The 21,207-nt window shown below is 39.0% G+C and overlaps 1 pseudogene; it reads left to right on the forward strand.

Annotated features, from left to right (window-relative positions):
* Positions 1-6,468: 6,468 nt before the first annotated feature.
* Positions 6,469-7,200, forward strand: LOC119520064 (annotated as a pseudogene).
* The last annotated feature ends 14,007 nt before the right edge of the window (positions 7,201-21,207 follow it).

Below are 21,207 nucleotides of genomic sequence, written 5' to 3' on the forward strand. Positions count from 1 at the left end.
CATGTGTTGTTGTTTGTACCAGCACATCATTCCTTTTTATGGTTGAATGATATTCCACTGAATGCATATGTCATTTTATTTATCCATTCAGAGGTTGATGGACACTGGGTTGTTTCTATCATTTAGCAATTGTGAATAATGCCACTACGAACATCGGTGTGCAAATATCTGAGTCCCTGCTTTCCATTCTTGTGGGAATATGCTTAGTAGGGGGATTGCTGAGTCAAATAGGTTGTACTATACTATACTTGTCTTTCACTGTGGCTGCACCATTTTACATTGCCAGAAGTAATTAATGAATGTTTGTATTTTACCACATCCACTCCAGCACTAGTTATTTTCCATTTTTTTTTAAAAATAGCAGTCATTCTAATGGGTGTGAAATGGTAGCTCATTGTGATTTTGATATGCCTGATGGCAGAAGATATTAAGCATCTTTTCATGTGCTTTCTGGCCATTTGCATATCTTCTCTGGAACACTCTCTGTTCAAGTCTTTTGCCTATTTTTTAATTTGTTTGCTTGTCTTTTTGCTCTTAAGTTTAATGTTTTCTTTATATTTTCTTGATATCAAAACTTTATTACTGTGAGCCATTGATTTTATACTTTGGGTGGATTATTTGGTGTGTGAATATATCTCAATAAATTGCATTATAAACTTTATCAGATATGTGATATGAAAATATTTTCATCCATTGTGTAGATTTTCATTATAATTTCATGAAAAAGGACTTTGATTTGCAAAAGTTTTTAATTTTGATATGGTCCCTGTTCTCTATATTTTTCTTTTGTTGCTTGTCTTTTGTTGACTAACATGGAATGTCTTTCCATTTATTGATGTCCTCTTTGATATCTTTTAACCATGTTTTGTAGCTGCCTGTGTACAAGTCCTTTATGTTTTTGGTTTGATTTATTCCTAGATATTTGAATCTTTTGGTTGCTACTGTGAATGGAATTTTTATTGATTTTTTTCTTCTGATTGTTCAGTGATTGTTTATAAAAACACTACAGCTTTTTGGGTGTAGATATTGTACCCTGCAAGTTTCCTGAATTCATTTATTAGCTCTAAGAGTTTTGCTGTGGATTTTGCAGGATTTTCTGTATGTAGGATCATGTCATCTGCAAATAGAGAAAATTTTACTTCTTTTTCAATTGGAAGCCTTTGATTTCTTTTCCTTGCTTTGTTCAGGAAAAAAACTTCCACTGCAATGTTAAATAGTAGTAATGACAGTAGACATCTTTTTTTGTCCCTGATATTAGAAGGAAAGTTTTCATTAAGCAGGATATTAGCTGAAGACTTTTCCTATATGCCCTTTATCATGAAAAGGAAGATTCCTTTTATTCCTAGTATTCTAAGTATTTTTTATCAGTAGGAATGCTGAATTTTGTCAAATGACTTTTCCATACCAGTTGAGATGTTCATTTCTTTTCTCTTCATTGTGTTAATGTGGTATACTACATTAATTGATTTTTTTTTATGTTGAACCAACCTTACCTACCAGGGATTAATTCCACTTGATCATGGTGTATTATTCTTTTAATATGCTGTTGGATTTGGTTTCCTAGTATTTTATTGAGAATTATTGCATCCATATTCATGAAAGATACTGTAATATTATATTCTTTCCTTCTGGTATCTTTATCTGGCTTTGTAATGAAGGTAATGTTGACCTTGTAGAGTAAATTAAGGAGTTTTCCTTCCTCTTCAAATTTTTGGAAAAGTTTGAGCAGAATTGGAACTGTCTTCCTGGAATGTTCAGTCGAATTCCCCTGTGAATCCATTTGGTCCTGAGCATTTCTATGTTGGCAGGTTTTTGATTACTGATTCAGTCTCTTTACTAGTAATTGGTTTGTTGAGATCTTCTATTTCCTCTTAAGTCAATCTAGGTAATTTGTGTGTTTCTAAGAATGTATCTATTTCATCTAGGTTATCTAATATATTAATATACCTTTGTTCATACTATCACCGTATTGTCTCTTCTATTTCAGCATTGTCAGTATTATTGTTCCTCTTTGAATTTCTGATTTTCCTTATTTGTATTCTTTCTTTTTTTTTCTTTTTTCAGCCTAGGTAAAGTTTTGTCAATTTTATTTATCTTTACAAAAAATAAATTTAGTTTTGTTGTTTTGTTGATTCTTTCTATTTTTTCTGTTTTTTTGATGTTGTTTTCTATTTCATTTATTTCCTCTGTAATCTTTGTTATTGCCATCCTTCTGCTCATCATGGATTTAGTTTGCCTCAAGGTATTTCCTCACTTCACTTGTGAATTTCTTTTTAACCTGTTGTTTAAGTGAATGTTGTTTAATTTCCACATATTTGTCAATGTTCCATTTCTCCTATTATTGATTTATGTCTTCACTCTATTGTCAGAAAATATGCATTGTATGGTTTCAATACCTTTGAAGCTATTGAAACTTACTTTTTTTTGACTTTTTAAAATTAAATTCAGTTTTATTGAAATACATTCACACACCATACAATCATCCATGGTATACAATCCACTGTCCACAATATGATACCATAGTTATGCGTTCATCACCACAATCTATCTCTGAACATTTTCCTTACACCAGAAAGAACCAGAACAAGAATAAAAAATAAAAGTGGAAAAAGAACACCCAAATCTTCCCCCATCCCTCCCCATTTGTCCTTTAGTTTTTATTCCCATTTTTCTACTCATCCATACACTAGATAAAGGGGGTGTGATCCACAAGGTCTTCACAATCACACTGTCAACCCTTGTAATCTACATTATTATATAATTGTCTTCAGGAGTCCAGACTGCTGGGTTGGAGTTTGGTAGTTTCAGGTATTTACTTCTAGCTATTCCAATACATTAAAACCTAAGAGGTGTTATCTATATAGTGCATAAGAATGTCCACCAGAGTGACCTCTCGACTCCATTTGAAATCTCTCAGCCACTGAAACTATTTCATCTCATTTTGCATCCCCCTTTTGGTCAAGAAGATACTTTCAGTCCCATGATGCCAGGTCCACATTCATCCCCAGGAGTCATATTCTGCATTGCCAGGGAGATTTACAACCCTGGGAGTCAGGTCCCATGTAGGGGGGAGGGCAGCAAGTTCACCTGTTGAGATGGCTCAGTTAGAGAGAGAGAGGGCCACATCTGAGCAACAAAGAGGTACTCAGGGGGAGACTCTTAGGTACCATTACATACAAGTTTAGACTCTCCTTTGTGGTAATGAGCTTCATAAGGGCAAGTCCCATGCTTGAGGGCTCAGCACATCAAACCGCCAGTCCCAATGTTTGTGACAACATCAACACCAGTCCAGGTGAGGATGTCCAACACATCCGCACCTTCCCCCAGATCCTCGGGGCTGGGGAGGGGGAGGCTGTAAATATATTTTTTATTATCTGCCCAAATTACTCTGGGATGTGTCACTATTTCACTCCAGCCTATACTAACCTACTATATCTCACTTCCTATTCAAAGTTCCATGCAGTTGTGGTGTGCAACTTACTTTTGTGACCTAATGTTTGGTCTGTCCAAGAGAATGATCCATGCACATGCAAGAACATGTGTATTCTGTTGTTGCTGTTTTGTTAGGCTAAGTGTTCTATGTATGTCTGTTAGTACCAACTGTTAAAGAGTATCATTCAAATTTTGTATTTCCTTATTGGTTTTCTGACTAGTATTCAATACATTATTAGCAGTGGTGTGTTAAATCCTCCTGCTGTTAATGTAGAACTGTCAATTTCTCCTTTCAAATCTATTAGTATTTGCTTGCTATATTTTTGGGCTCTGCTACTATGTGCATATATGTCGATAATTGTTCCATCTTCTTATTGAATTGACCCATTTATCACTTTATAATAACTGTCTTTGACCCTTATAATTCTTTTTCACTTCAGGTGTATTTTGTCTGATATTACTGCAGCTATCCCAGCTCTCCTTTTTTACTTCTTGCGTGGTATATATTTTTCCATCCACTCACTTCCAATCTACTTGTGTCTTTGAATTTATTGTGACTTCCTTTAATATAGGGGAAAACAACTAATAAATCTAATCAGTGCCACACTAGATGGGACACACCCTAATTACACAGATAATAAATCTTTCCAAGGCTTCATTCTGTGGGACACACCCTGTTCACTTCGATTGGATTTTTCAGACAATTAAAAATGTAAACCCCATAAAATGTTGAGAATACTTTTTGTTTATTCATTCAGTGAGTACTTTTGACTGAATTCTTTGTACCAGGAAATTTCTGGATCCTGGAGATACAGAAGGAAATCAGACACACCAGATCTCTATGGATGAAAAGATGGAATTCCCTGGAAGAAATAATCAAAAATAAAGTGCAGGGGCAAGCTGCTGGTGAGGGGTGCAAAACAATGAGGTGGGCATGGGGGTCTGGCACCTACAAGCTCAGCCAGCCACTAGCCCTGGTGACTGTACATGGCAAAATGGGCAACCAGATGGTGGGTGGGGTGCTGGGGACCCTGCCACAGCCCAGGTGCCTCCTGGGCCACTGCACTGGCATCCTCTCTTGCCCCAGTCACCCCAGCCAGCCAGAAGAGCCAGGGCAAGAAGCTGTTTTAAAATGGGCAGTTCATGGAGGTGGTTCTCAAGTACTCAGTGGCAAGAATGCAACTAATAATTATATTAATACTTATGTTAATATAGTTAATTAATAATATAGTAAATAGTGTTATATTAATAATAATTCATAGACCTAAAAATGCCTATCAATCTGGTCAAATTTTAAATGCTATAAATGCTAGGAAAGATAAAGAAGCCTGTGCAGACATTTTAGCCATTACTGAACTGAAAGATTTGCCAGTATTGTTGAGTAAGAAACTTGAAGGGGATATGTTCCTCCTCCTCATTCAGTCTCTGAAAAATAACCTTATTAATAAGGACACTAATTAACAGGGGTCAAAAGGAGCAAATTGAATAGCTGTTTGATGACCTTGCACACACACCAAACAACCAGTTCACTTTAGAAGAGTTACAGGCCCTCAAAAGGCATTCTGAGGTTTAAATCAAAATTACTGAGATTTCTTCCATGCATGTATGTGTTCCTGTGATGCTAATGAGATGGTGCTGTTACAGAATTGCATAGTTAAAGCCTGTTTTAGAAAAGATCTCTTGGTCTGGACAGTAAAATATTTTACTTATTTTTGTACACAGAACGTGTATATTATACAATCTGCTTTTTATTAGTTGCAAATATTTTCTTATGTACCAGAGAGTTAACATCTTTATATTTAATAATAAGTATAAAATAAGCATATTTGGAATGCTTTCAAAATGCATTAATAGTTATAGAGTTATAGTATATATTTTATTTTAATAATTCACTGATTAAAATTTTGAGCTAAATTGCATTTCTTTGGGCTATGAAGTAGTCCTAAGTATGACTGAAATTTATTTCTTTAAATTGATTTTTAAAAGTGAAAGTCATTAACAATACCTATTACATCACCTTTATTTCCTGCTAAGATATGCATATATATTCTATTTTATACTTTTTATGAATTACAATTGGTTAAGATGCTATACAACGCTTAAGTCTGTACTATGATATGATTATTAAATAAATTGTTTTATTAATTGAAAAAAATAAAGGGCAGTCTGATCCCTATGTCTCCCCATGGTCCAGGGCTGCCTTCTTTGGTGTCACTGGGGCTGCCTGACACTGTGCAGAAAGGGATCCAGGTAAGCCAGAGAGAGAAGATGCTGCATGGTAGTGCATTTACTGAGGAGCCAGAGTGTGCCAGTTTGAATGTGTTATGTCTCCCCAAATACCATTATCTTTGATGTAATCTTGTGTGGGCAGGCCAACAGTGTTAATTAGATTGTAATTCCTTGAGTGTTTCCATGGAGATGCACCCCACCCAACTGTGGGTGATGACTCTGATTGGATAATTTCCATGGAGGTGTTACTCCACCCATTCAGGGTGGGTCTAAATTAAATCACTGGAGCCTTATAAATGAGCTGACAAACAGAAGGAACTCAGTGCAGCTGAGAGTGACATTTTGAAGAGGAGCTACAGCCAAGAGGGACACTTTGAAGAAAGCACAGGAGCTGCAGATGAGAGACAGTTTGAAGAAGGCTGTTGAAAGCAGACTGTTGCTCCAGAGAAGCTGAGAGAGGACAAATATCCCAAGTGCAACTAAGAGTGACATTTTTGAGGAACTGCAGCCTGGAGAGGAACATCCTGGGAGAAAGCAATTTTGAAACCAGAACTTTGGAGCAGACACTAGCCACATGCCTTCCCAGCTAACAGAGGTTTTCTGGACACCATTGGCCATCCTCCAGTGAAAGTACCTGATTGCTGATGTGTTACCTTGGACACTTTATGGCCTTAAGACTGTAACTGTGTAACCAAATAAACCCCCTTTTATAAAAGCCAGTCCTTCTGTGGTGTTTTGTGTTCTAGCAGCATTAGCATACTGTAACACAGAGGAAGAAAGGAAAGGCTCAGGGACACCAACTTGAACAAGTTGAAATCATTGCAGAAGTGGGAAGTTCATCAGTTTATGATCTTCACACAATCCAGTGAAAAAATAGCAATAAGTTGTCTATCCCAAAATGACTGGAAGCTAGATGTAGCAACAGAGATGAGAGAGTGTAACAGAATAATTGGACAGAAAGAAGTTAGAACAACTGTACAGTAGATACAAAGAAACCCAAGATGAAAAGAAAATTAGAATCAATTGTAGACAGCCATTCTGTGATGACAGGGATTTAATCCCACCAGCATTAGTGTATTGATCACTGCATGGAAGTTTAGAGAAGTAGCACAACTTGACTACTCCCAATAGAAGTTCATGGACAGCATGACAGAATTAGAATGTGGCAGCATAGAAAAACCAAATTGCCCAATACCCAAGATTGAACAAGAAGAAAAATACCAGGAAGATTTGAGGATTTTACCAGCTCAGTTTTAATTTGCAAAGAATCCAGGACAAAAATAATTAGATTGAGAAATGGCCAAATTTAGTGTTTTAATGAAAGATTTAAATTCTTAGACTTATGGAAAAAATTTTTGTTGAAACATCATAAACTATCAATATGGAAAGATACTGTACTTGGAATCTTCTTTTAGACTTCAGTACAATGATTTCAGATGACATGTCTAATTATGAAGAAGTAGCATGGCCTGTTCTTATTGATGATTTTGTGGAATTTGCAGCCCTCAAATTCCTGGGACAAAAAGAAAAACATTGTAGCACTAAAAGAACCTTCTAGAATGTACATGGTCTCTACAATAAATACAATGGAATATTGCACAATTTCTGCTGGCTGGACTGAACCGAAGATCAGTCCTCATAATTCAGGCTGAGAATTGAGAAAAAACTTTAAGGAAATATGTTGGACTATATCCTATTTCATTCTTCTAATAATGGTTTGGGGCTTGTCTTCTAGTCTGGGCTGCTCTAAACATTTATAATTCCAACATTGGGAAGTTAATATTATGGACCATCATATTTTATTCTCCTGTATGTCTTAGATGCTTCATGGTGATTATTTTGAGGTGTCCATTCTCACATAAAGCACAATGCTGTCTTCATAAGAAAACAATTCATTATAAGAATTAAACATAAACATCACATACAATTTAAAAAAATCTTAAATGTTTGCTTTGGGCTACTTGCAAAGATGGTGCTAATAGCACTTCCAATGGGAGTGATGTATTTAAGTGTATCGGATCTGAAATGGTATTGTGGTTTTGGTTTTGGAGAATATTTTTTTCCCAGCAGATAACATGTTTTGTTGATGTGAGTGAAGTATCTAATGAAATAACCAACGTGAAAAAGTTTTAGAATAATTTGGTGCCTACCTGAAAATATATTGTGCTTCAGACCCTTGATTTCAAAAAAGTTTTATTCTCTCTCTGTGTGTGTATGTATGTGTGCGTGTATATATACACACACACATACATTTCTACAGGGAGCATTTATTTAGAAAATGCCCACATAATGATAGACTCCATTCCTTTCTTTTTTTTTTTTTTTTTTTTGGATTTTTGGGGATCTTTTATTTTTATGCAATCCTTTCTCTTTATCAAAATGGATAATTTCTTTTTGTCTAATACTGTTTCCTTGAATTCTCTCTTCTGCCACCTTCTTTCTTCTATGAAGCTCTTTCAGTGATTTTTTTTGTTTATTCTATTTTTTGTTTTAAATTCTGTTTTTTTTTACATTTGTTGTTGATCTGTTGATGTTTTGCATTCTTTATTTCATTGTATGAATATTGTTTTTTTACCTTTGTAAGTAAAAAGCAGTCAAGCCTTTCTGTGATAATTCCAACATCTTGACTCATCAAGGGGTTGGGCTCTGTTGATTGCTTTTCTTTTGAAACTGGATCACATTTTTCTGATTCTATGTTCAGTAAGTTTGGATTGTCTTGAATACTGTGAATAGTACATGTTTCAAAGAGTACTCATGTTGGTCACTTTCTCCAAGTTTCAACTCCCGTACAAAATCTGCCTCCTTTGTTCATCTTTTTTGTTGTTGTTGTTCACCTGTGTGTGTGTTTGTTTGTCCAGAGTTTACAGTTATCTCAGGAGGGCTTATCTCTCAGATGCTATCTCCTCCATTTTGGAGCTTCCCTGACTTCTTAAGAATGCACCCTGGCTGCTCTCTCCTGAGATTCACATTTCCTGCAAGACCATGGTCCAGTGGGTACTTGAACAATGCCATAGCAAGCTTGATGCACCGCGACGCTGCAGCCGTGCCTGTCGCAGTACACCAGCGGGTTCTCGGCCCAGCCTCTCTCTTCTGAGCAAACGCAACAGCCTCCAATCATCTCCTTCGTACTATGGGCCACCTCGTCCTCCAGTGACACGGGCCGGTCGCTAGAGACCATTCGGGCTCCGCCGCTCGGTCAGTCACGTTCCGCGCAGGAGTCAGGAGCCATGTCCGTGTCGACTCCCCCGCCTCCCCGCCTTTCGCCCCACTCGGCCTGGCCGCTAGCGCCGGTGCCCGGCGAGGGCGCACATCGCCGAGCAGGCCTCCGCACAGGCGCACTGGGCCGCAGGCCGGCAGCTGCGCTGGGCGAGGACTGCGGGGCCGGGCTTCCCAGGTGGGCGTTACTCGGCGTCGACTCCGTTCCTTTTTACATTATGCTTTATATAATTGTATTTCATTATGATTTTGTATGTCATTATGATTTTGAAATGCTTATATGCCTGTCAAATAAAGTAAGCTATTTAATTTGTTTTGAATGTTTTGATGCTTCATAAAACAATATTCTAAATTTAAGCAAGAGAGTTTCTTTTTTGCTTTGTTTGGAGTTATTTTGGTCATCACACTGTGAAACACAAATGAAATTCCCTTAATTTATAAAAAGATAGAAAGAATTAAATTTTGGGAATGGTTGTTATAAGCCATAGAGTGCAATCCTTATAATATAGTTATGGCTCTCTTTCAGAAAAATAGTGCATTTTTTATGACTTCTTATTCTGTTGACATTGCTTTAACTGCTAATCACTGTGGTTGCCAACTATTTACTTCAGTAGCACAGATTTTTGAACAGACATACCCTTGGTTCAAAATATCAATCTGGCTTCTATTTATGTAAATTATTTAGTCTCTTTCAATTTTTGTTTCACTTAGTTTAACTTAAACTTCAGATCAAAGCAGAATGTCATCCTGTATGCATCTTTTCTGTGGCTGATTATGGTCTGTAATAGGAATAGGTGTTGCTTCATACATCTAGGTACAATTTAACATCTAGTGAAGAAATTAGCAAAGGAATACTGTTTATGAGTACATTTTTGCAGATACAGAATTATTTTAAGAAACAATGACATATTAAAACTGCCTTTTACCAACATGATTTTGAAATTGACTAGAAAGCTATCCCCATATATATTATATTAATATTCCAATTATACTGTATTAATTAGGGTTCTCTAGGGAAACAGAATCAATGAGAGGTTCTCTGACTATCAAATTGTAAAAGTGACTCATGTAACTGTGGGTATGCAGGAGTCCAAATTCTGTAGAGCAGTCAACAAACTGTCAGCTCCGAGGAAGATGTCCGATGAACTCCTCAGGAAACGAACTGGCAACTTCGACGATCTCCTCAGGAAATGAACCGGGATCTTCGATGAATGTGTTCGATGAACTCCTCAGGAAATGAACCAGCAACTTTGACAAACTCCTCAGGAAATGCTTCACTGGGCAGCTGAAGAAGAAGTGAACATCCTCTATCTGTCTTGCTTATAAGTCTTCAACTGATTAATTGGATTAAATCCAGCCAAATGCATTCTCTCATTGTGGAAAGCATACCCTTTGGTGAGTCATCAGTTACAGCTGCAGTCAATTGACTGATGATTTAATAAACCAGCCTGTTGGTTTATTAACCAGCCTCAAATGTCCTCACAGCAATTGTTAGGCCAGTGTTTTCTTGACCAGACAGCTGGGTACTATCACCTGGCCAAGTTGACACATGAACCTAACCATCACAGTCCACCCCTTGTCAACTTGGCAGTTATATACATCACCTAAAATCATACTTTATCTCTAAGTAGATAACAATAACAGACATATATTTTGCCTAACAATATTCTGCTGTGCGGCATACATCTGGAAATGCACTAAATCTCTCCAGAATGGGGTGCAAGTACTTGGGTGACATTTGCTCTTAAAATTGATTTCCTTTAGCTTAAATACACCAAAATGAACAGTATAGTTTATGCCATATGACAAGGGGATAAGACAGGGAAGAAAGCAAATGAGGAGGAAATATTCATGTCATCATAGTCCTCATTTCTGTAACTGGTCACGTGACCATAGTTCATATTTATCACTACCTTCTTCCAGTACCCATTCCATGTTCCCTTTACCCTCAGCAAGCACTTCAGCTGGCATTGGTTCTTTGCCTGGTGGGGTGACCCAAACCTTCATTCCTGAAGTTTCTTGGCCATTCATAGTCCTGCCTGAAATGGGTTGTTGCAGTTTTCCATTGACTTTAATCACAGGGCATGGTAGTACTAAGAGACGCCCTAAGGGATCTCCTGTATTCCAGGAAAACTCTTCTTTACTTCCATTGTGTAGTTGCAGTGCTATTTCCTCTTGATAGTCAGGATCAATCACCCCAGCCAGTACAGTAATCCCCTTCCTTGCCTGTTGATTCAGAGGCATAAGAAGCACAAAGTGGCCAGGTGGCAGTCTTAACTTCCAGTTCAATGGGATTACTGGTGTGTTTCCTGGTGGAAGCACTGCTCTTTTTGGAACCAAGACCTGTAGACCAGCAGAGCTTAAGCTTCCAGGGACAGGAAGCAAAATTTTACCTAGTGGATCTCTAGGAGTGATAGTGAGTGGTGCCTCTCCTGTTTCCACCCCTTGATTCTTGGACCCATGAATCCTAGCTATGGGAGAAACAGCACCATAGAGTGGATGCTGATTCAGAGCATACACAGCCTCCTGGAGAACAATGCCCCAGCCCTGCAAGGTATTGCCACCTAGTTGATGCCATAATTGAGTCTTCAACAGGCCATTCCACCATTCTATCAACCCAGCTGCCTCTGGATGATGGAGAACATGGTAAGACCACAGAATTCTATGAGCATGTGCCCATTCCCTCACTTCATTTGCCATGAAGTGTGTTCCTTGGTCTGAAGCAATGCTGTGTGGAATACCATGATGGTGGATATGGCATTCTGTAAGTCCATGGATGGTAGTTTTGGCAGAAGCATGTCATGCAGGGAAGGCAAACCCATATCTGGAGTATGTGTCTATTCCAGTAAGAACAAATCACTGTCCCTTCCATGAAGGAAGTGGTCCAATGTAATCAATCTGCCACCAGGTAGGTGGCTGATCACCTCGGGGAATGGTGCCATATCAGGGACTGAGTGTGGGTCTCTGCTGCTGGCAGATTGGACGTTTAGCAGTGGCTGTGGCCAGATAAACCTTGTTGAGTGGAAGTCCATGTTGCTGAGCCCATGCATAACCTCCATCCCATGACCACTTTGTTCATGACCCCATTGGGCAATGACAGGGGTTGCTGGGGAAAGAGGCTGATTGGTATCCACCAAACAGGTCATTTTATCCAATTGGTTATTAAAATCTTCTTCTGCTGAAGTCACCTTCTGGTGAGCATTCACATGGGACACAAATATCTTCATGTTGTTTGCCCACTCAGAAAGGTCTATCCACATACCCCTTCCCCAGACTTCTTTGTCACCAATCTTCCAGTCATGTTCATTCCAAGTCCCTGACCATCCAGCCAAACCATTAGCAACAGCCCAGGAATCAGTATACAAATGCACCTCTGGCCAGTTCTCCTTCTAAGCAAAGTGAACAACCAGATGCACTGCTCAAAGTTCTGCCCACTGGGAGGATTTCCCCTCACCACTGTCCTTCAGGGACATCCCAGAAAGGGGCTGCAGTGCTGCAGCTGTCCACTTTTGGGTGGTGCCTGCATATCATGCAGAACCATCTGTAAAACAGGCCCAAGTTTTCTCTTCCTCAGTCAACTGACTGTAAGGAACTCCCCAAGATGCCATAGCTATGGTCTGGGAAAGAGAAGGTAAGGTAGAAGGAGTGGGGGCCATGGGCATTTGGGCCACTTCCTCATGTGACTTACTTGTACCTTCAGGACCTGCTCAAGCTCTATCTCATATACCATTTCCATTTTATGATGGAGTGCTGCTGTGTATGCCCAACTTTATGGCTTGGTGGGTCAGACAACACCCAGCTCATGATAGGTAACTCAGGTCTCATGGTATCTTGGTGGCCCATGGTTAAGCATTCTGTCTCTACTAAGGCCCAGTAGCAGGCCAACAGCAGTTTCTCAAATGGAGAGTAGTTATCTGCAGAGGATGGTAAAGCTTTGCTCCAAAATCCTAAGGGCCTGCATTGTGATTCTCCTATAGGAGCCTGCCAAAGGCTCCAAACAGCATTTCTATTTGCCACTGACACTTCCAGCATCATTGGGTCAGCTGGATCATATGGTCCAAGTGGCAGAGCATCTTGCACAGCAGCCTGGACCTGTCACAGAGCCTTATCTTGTTACAGTCCCCACTCAAAACTAGAAGCTTTCCTGGTCACTTGGTAAATGGGCTGGAGTAGCACACCTAAATGAGGAATATGTTGTTGCCAAAACCCAAAGAGGCCAACTAAGCATTGTGCCTCTTTCTTGGTTGTAGGAGGGGCCAGATGCAACAGCTTATCCTTCACCTTAGAAGGAATATCTCGACAGGCCCCACATCACTGGACACTTAGAAATTTTACTGAAGTGGAAGGCCCCTGTATTTTTGTTGGATTTATCTCCCATCCTCTGCCACACAAATACCTTACCAACAAATCTAGAGTAGTTGCTACTTCTTGCTCACTAGGTCCAATCAACATGATATCATCAATATAATGAACCAGTGTGATGTCTTGTGGGAGGGAGAAATGATCAAGATCCCTGTGGACAATATTATGACATAGGGCTGGAGAGTTGATATAACCCTGAAGTAGCACAGTGAATTTAAACTGCTGGCCTTGCCAGCTGAATGCAAACTGTTTTTGGTGGTCCTTACTGACAGCAACTGAGAAAAAAGCATTTGCCAGATCAATAGCTGCATACCAGGTACCAGGGGATGTGTTGATTTGCTCAAGCAATGATACCACATCTGGAACAGCAAGTTGCAATTGGAGTCACCACATGGTTAAGCTTACAATAATCCACAGTCATCCTCCAAGACCCATCTGTTTTCTGCACAGGCCAAATAGGAGAGTTGAATATGGATGTGGTGGGAATCACCACCCCTGCATCCTTCAAGTCCTTAAGAGTGGCATTGATCTCTGCAATCTCTCCAGGAATCCAGTATTGCCTCTGGTTCACTATTTTGCTAGGCAGGGGCAGTTCTAGTGGCTTCCACTTGGTCTTTTCCACCATAATAGCCCTCACTCCAGGAGTCAGGGAAACAATGTGAGGATTCTGCCAGTTGCTGAGTATGTCTATTCCAATTTTGCATTCTGGCACTGGGGAAATAACCACAGAATGGGTCTGGGGACCCACTGGACCCACTGTGAGATGGACCTGAGCTAAAACTCCATCAATCACCTGACCTCCATAAGCCCCAACTCTGACTGGTAGACCAGAGTGACGTTTTGGGTCTCTGGGAATTAATGTCACTTCTGAACCAGTGTCTAATAATCCACAAAATATCTGATCATTTCCTTTTTCCCAATGCACAGTCACCCTGGTAAAAGGCCATAGGTCCCCCTGGGGAAGGCTGGGAGGAAGATTAACAGTATAAATTTTTGGCAGTGTAACAGGGTCCTTCCCCAAGGGTACCTGGCCTTCCCTTCATTCAAGGGGCTCTGGATCTTTAAATGTCTCAATTCTGGTAATTGATTAAGGGGCCGTGACTCTCTGTTTTTGTAATTCAAGGGAGACTTTTGGTCACATGACCTGGAATTCTTCTGCTTATATAGTTCAAACAAGAATTTAGTCAATTGTCCATCTATTTTACTATTTGGTACTCCATGAGCCACTAGCCAATGCCATAAGTCTCTGCAAGTCATATTATTTTGATTGCTGCTTTGAGCCTGTTTTCCATTATGGTAGCTATGCCCACCTTGTGTGTGGTGATTAACTGCAGCCACTTGGCATCTACCAACTCAGAACCCAATTATCCCCATTGTGTTTAAGGATTCCAGCTCAGTGACAGCAGTTCCTACAGTAATATCTGACCTACAGAGAAGGGTGACTACAGAGCTCTTCAGGGATGATGGAGCTAGTCTCACAAATTTATTTCTTACAGTCCTGGTAAAAGGTGAGTCCTCTGGACATTCCAGGGCTGTGTGAGCAGGTCTTCCATGATAAATCCACTCTAACATTCCAATCTCACTAAGCCTTTGAAGCCCCTCCTCCACATTGTACCAGGGCAGTTCTGGCATTTCAACCTCTGGTAATGCTGGCCACCTTTTGATCCATGTTTCAGCCAGCCACCCAAACAAACTGTTAACACCCTTTCTAACCCCTCAAGCTACAACATTGAATGCAGAATCTCTGCTTAGTGGACCCATATCAGTAAATTCAGCCTGATCCAACCTTGTATTCCTTCCACCATTATCCCACACTCTTAATATCCATTCCTACACATATTCCCCTGGTTTCTGTCTGTATAAGTTGGACAACTCATACAGTTCCTTTGAAGTATAGTGTACCTCTTCATGGGTCACACTTTGTATCTCACCCTTTGGGGCTTGTTGAGACTTTAGCCTAGTTATAGGTTTGAAGCAAAAACTGGTGGTGGGGGTGGGTTATGAAAAGAGTTAGAATTAACCCTCAAGCCATTCACCTCAGGACATTCTGTTGCATTTTTGTCTCTTAAAACAGGATTAGTCTCTCCAGACAAAGGAGTGAGGGCTGCTTCCTTGGGGGAGGTGGTTACACGATTAGGTGGGGGTTGGGTGGCAGGCTCCTTAGGGCAGACTGAGGTGGGTAAGCTGTTTCCCCAGACAGCCCTCTACAGGTAAATCTAACAATGACCCAGCAGAATCCAGGGTTTCAATATCTTCACTGCCATTGTTATCAATCCATATGTCCCCATCCCAAGTTTCCAGATCCCATTCCTTTCCAATCAATGCCTTTACTTTAACATCAGACACACTGAGAGGTTGAGATTTTAGTTTACATTGTAAATCTGCAACTTGCACAATGAGAGACTGCATCTGGTTTTCAGAAACTTCCAGTCTGTGGGCACAGAAAATAAGATTTTCTTTCAGAACACACATAGAAACCTTTACATCTGTCATACAGCATTTAAGTTTTGAATTTGAAGGCTTTAGCTCATCCCTTTCTCTTGCAACTTTATCCAAAGTATCTAAGAGCAGCCAGCCAACATCATTATACCTCTTAATACTGGAAAACTCCGTGAAGGTGACAAAAACACTGTCACCCAGAGCCCTGCTTCATACTAGAGTATGATTAGGAGAATCAAATGGTGCTATTTTGCATATTTCCTTTGACAACTCATGCCACAGACTGTCAGTGCCCTCTTGATTATTGGAAATAGAGTCATTAGTGCCTCTGAATCTAATCAGAGTAGAAAACAAATTGTAAAAGCCTATTTTAAGATTCTATTTCTCAAGAACCACTCCCGGTACCAAGTTGTATTAGTTAGGGTTCTCTAGGGAAACAGAATCAATGAGAGGTGTCTCTGACTATCAAATTGTAAAGTGACTCATGTAACTGTGGGTATGCATGAGTCCAAATTCTGTAGAGCAGTCAATAAACTGTCAACTCTGAGGAAGATGTCTGATGAACTCCTCAGGAAACAAACCAGCAACTTCAACGAACTCCTCAGGAAATGAACCGGGATCTTCGATGAACCTTTTTGATGAACTCCTCAGGAAATGAACCAGCAACTTTGATGAACTCCTCAGGAAATGCTTCACTGGGCAGCTGAAGAAGAAGTGAACATCCTCTATCTGTCTTGCTTATAAGTCTTCAACTGATTAATTGGATTAAATCCAGCCAAATGCATTCTCTCATTGTGGAAGGCATACCCTTTGGTGAGTCATCAGTCACAGCTGCAGTCAATTGACTGATGATTTAATAAACCAGCCTGTTGGTTTATTAACCAGCCTCAAATGTCCTCACAGCAATTGTTAGGCCAGTGTATACTTGACCAGACAGCTGGGTACTATTACCTGGCCAAGTTGACACATGAACCTAACCATCACACATACCTTTAATTCAAGAATAGAATCCTACAAAAGAAAACTTAGAATATTTCTATTCAAGTTACTAAAATTTGGTTATTTACAAAAAAGGAAGAGAAAGAAAAAAAGAATAGTCCTCTTGCTTTCAGTATTTCCTGATTTCATTTTTGTAAATATAAAGAACTTCAACTATGAAAAATTAAAATGTGTGTATATATATATATATAACTTTCATTTCCTGTCTTGAAGATTTTGAGTTACTGTTTTCTGATAGGTTAATTCAAACTGTGATTTGAAATGAGATCCCTTTATTGTTATTTTTAATATAAATTGTTTTTCATAAAAGTCTGATACTGGTTTGTGGCCCAGTGCCTTGGCATTTTAAAGATTTTTTCCTTTTAAATGCAAGACTTTTCCAGCAAAATAGTGTTTGTCATCAGTTTGATACCAAACATATATAATTACCATTTCATTATAAAGAAAAATATATAAAGCTTTGAATATAATTATGTAGCATAGAAGTTAAGGTGTTCACTCTATGATGGCATCTAAAACTATTACTTGGGCTGAAAACAAGACTTATGATAATGTAATGTGATTATTCTGAGGGTAAATGCCTGGTTGCAGGGAATATTTTATACCAAAAATGCTTACATGGAGAACTTAGCTACAGACTCAAGGCTATTGGCTACTGGACTGAGGAATTGAGATGGGCTGGTTCTGCATCTGCTCTTTCCATGCCCATGTGGGACCTATGTGTTGATAAACTAGGGTTACATGTAATTCTGAAAACAGGATTTTCTTATGCTGAGCATGAACTTGGTGTGAAAATGATCACTATGTGCTACTATTAATAACTTAATTGCCATGTCACTTTGATTCCATAACCTGGGCTGTAAATTTGTTTTAGCTCCCCTGGAAGTTTTCTTTTCAGAGTATGAATAAATCATCTTACTCTCTTTCCACTCCTTCAGTCATCATTAAAAATAGATGCACAAATTTTAAGACTGATAAGTTTATCTTGTTTTAAACAATTCAGACTTTTCTGTCTAATCATAGCTACTTGTTCTGCTGCTTTTGTCAATATTCTGATAGCCCTTTGGGAAAAGTGTGATTTTGGTAGAAATTAAGTTGTATGCCCTCAGGATGTAAAATTTATTTTTTTTTGTTTTGAAACTTCTTTGGATTTTCTGTACTTGTATATGCCTGATTTTTCATGTGGCTCAGCTAATTTTTTTTTAATATTCATTTTTTGAGATATATTCACATACCGTGCAGTCATACAAAACAAATCATACATTTGATTATTCACAGTACCATTACACAGTTGTGCATTCATCACCAAAATCAATCCCTGACACCTTCATTACCACACACACACAAATAACAGGAATAATAATTAAAGTGAAAAAGAGCAATTAAAGTAAAAAAGAACACTAGGTGCCTGTTTGTTTGTTCTTCCTTCCCCCATTTTTCTATTCATCCATCCATAAACTAGACAAAGGGAATGTGGTCCTTATGGCTTTCCCAATCCCATTGTCACCCCTCATAAGCTACATATTTATACAATCGTTTTCAAGATTCATGGATTCTGGGTTGTAGTTTGATAGTTTCAGGTATCTTCTGCCAGCTACCCCAATTCATTAGAACCTAAAAAGGGTTGTCTATATTGTGCATAAGAGTGCCCACCGGAGTGAACTCTTGGCTCCTTTTGAAATCTCTCTGCCACTGAAGCTTATTTCATTTCTTTTCATTTCCCCCTTTTGGTCAAGAAGATGTTCTCCATCCCATGATGCCAGGTCTACATTCCTCCCTAGGAGTCATAGTCCATGTTGCCAGGGAGATTCACTCCTCTGGGTGTCTGATCCCACATAGAGGGGAGGGAATTGATTTCATCTGCCAAGTTGGCTTATCAGCTAATGTTTTTAAAGCATCTTTTAGTAGCTATCATTGTTATATAAAATAAAATTGGGGATGTTACAACAAGACAGATCCTCTCCTATTAGAGATGGTAAAACAGAACCCACCAGACAGGGCTGTTATGAGATGGCCTCCTCTACACAGACTTTCTGCCAGAAACCCTGATGGAAAATTTATTTTAAAGCATTTTTAAAAAAATAAATTTGCCTGGATATTGTTAGGTCTGGGCCCTGGCCCCTTTCCCCAGAGTTGGGCTGCTATGGCTGAAGGTGCAGGCAGGGGCATCCTGAGGCCCCAGGCTCCCCACAGCAATGCTGAGGGCCACTTATCCAGTAGGGCCATGCTGAATGAGAGCCCAGGAGGTGTCATGATGCCTAAGGCTCTGGCTTTGGGTTCAAAAGAAGGAGTTAGGATTCTGGCTCCCTGGAGAGTCAGCCTAGAGAATGGCCAAAGCATTCCAGGCCTGCCATGTGCATTGAGTGCTGCTGCCAGGGCAATCTGAGGTGGCCATCTCCTGCCTCCCCATTCTTTCTGGCCAGCCCCAGTACCCATGACCTGCCACTCACAGGGTGGGGAACATCTCTATCATCTTACATTTAGTGAGGTGAATCTTTAAAGATAAGGAATACAACCTTCCCTTTTTTCTTGCCCTTACTGAAAGGCATCATCTGGTGTTCTGCATCAGCAAAAGTAGAATGTTCAATTTCAGATCAACAGCAGATCTGCCCCTCTGTCCCTGGTCCAGGGACTTGCCAGGATTTCTCACAGTGGAATCATGAAATGGACCTCTTTCTCTTAGATGTCAGGGATCAAAACCCTCAGGGAGGTGACCACGTGCACCGTGTTCTTGCCAAACAGTTGGTACTCATAGTGCTCATCTGGCTTCTGCCCTCACCATGCAGCAATAACTCTGCCCTTTATTTATTTTTTATATATTTTTGGCAATTTCACTGAAGCTTTTATTCCCTCTGTTGATTAAAATGGCAGGGATTGAGGGAGACACAATTAAACATATAGAATAAGCAAATAATATTCACTACAGATAATCTTGACCTTAAGTATCGTTATATGTGGGCACTTCTAATTTAATGCATTTTACTATTAAAAAAGGCATTACATTTAAAAAATGTGAACCTGTTTTGACATTTCACAAAAAAGGAATTGTACCTGTGGTTCAGTTTTAAACAAAGAAATCAGAATGGGAAGTTTACTAGACGGAAGTCTGAAGCACTTATTCATTAAAGCAATTCAACTTGTGTCTGTGTGTATCTCTCTCTTTCATAAATCCACACATAGACTCACACACATGGCCATATGTGGAGGCATTTTTTTAGTACAGAATGTTCCCTGCAACCAGGCAGTTACCCTCAGAATAATTAGATGACATTAAATCAGTCTTCTGCTTTCAGCCCTAGTAATAGTTTTAGGTGCCATCATAGAGTGAACAACCTTAACTTTTATGCTACATAATTGTATTCAAAGCTTTATGTATTTTTGATTATAATGACATAGTAATTATTAATGTTTGGTATCAAATTGATGACAAACACTAATTTATTGAAAGTTTCTTGCATTTAAAAGGAAATATCTTTAAATTCCCAAGGCACTGTGCCACAAACCAATATCAGACTTTTATGATAAACAATTTATATTGAAATAAAGCCTAATGGGATCTCATTTCAAATCACAGCACACATGAATTAATCAATCATAAAGCAATAACTCAAAATCTTTAAGACAGGAAACACAACAGTATATACATATTTTTTTGTAGAATTTTATTCTTGAATTAAAGGTATGATTGGAATATTAAAATCATATCTATGGGGAAAGCTTTCTAGTCAATTTCAAAATCTTGGAGGTGAGAAGCCATCTTAATATGTCATTGTCTCTTAAAATAATTTCTGCAATTGCTAAGCATACACTGCTAAAATATTTTCCTTTTCTAATTTCTACACTACATGTTGGATAGTACCTGATATACCAATCACCCATATTCTCAGTTTTTATTTATTTTTCAGACCACTTTAAAGTTTATGGAAAAATTGTGCAGAAAATGCAGTTAGTTCTGGTATCCCTTTCTATAGCCTGTGCACACATTTCTCTTTTTATTAACATTTGCATTAGTGTGGTACATTTTTTACAGTTGAACCAATACTGATGCATTTTATCAAATGAAGGCCATAGTTTACACTAGAGTCTACTCTTTGTGCTGTATAGTTCTATGGGTTTTGACAGATGCCTAAGGACATGTGTTCATTATCATATTGACAGAATAGTTTCACTCATTTAAAAATGCCAAGCACTCCACGAATTCTTTTTTCCCTCCCCTGAAACCATGATGACCACTGTACTTTTACTGATTCTATGGTATGCCTCTTCCAGAATGTCATTCATTTGTATTAGTACCTAGGTACTCTAGACTGTTCTTTCACTTGGCAGTTTGCATTTAGATTCCTCCATGTTTGTCCTGCCTGGATAGCTCATATCTTTTGATCTCTGTTTAACACTCCATTGTATAGTGCTCTTCAGATTGCTTATCCATGCACCTATTGAAAGGCTTGTCAGTCATTTCCAGTTTTTTTTTTTTTTACTTTTCCAATGCATTTTTTATTGTGAATTTAAATGTTACATAAAGTGAACTTT

The sequence above is a fragment of the Choloepus didactylus genome, chromosome 24 (genome assembly GCF_015220235.1).
Source record: "Choloepus didactylus isolate mChoDid1 chromosome 24, mChoDid1.pri, whole genome shotgun sequence".
Classification (NCBI taxonomy): domain Eukaryota; kingdom Metazoa; phylum Chordata; class Mammalia; order Pilosa; family Megalonychidae; genus Choloepus; species Choloepus didactylus.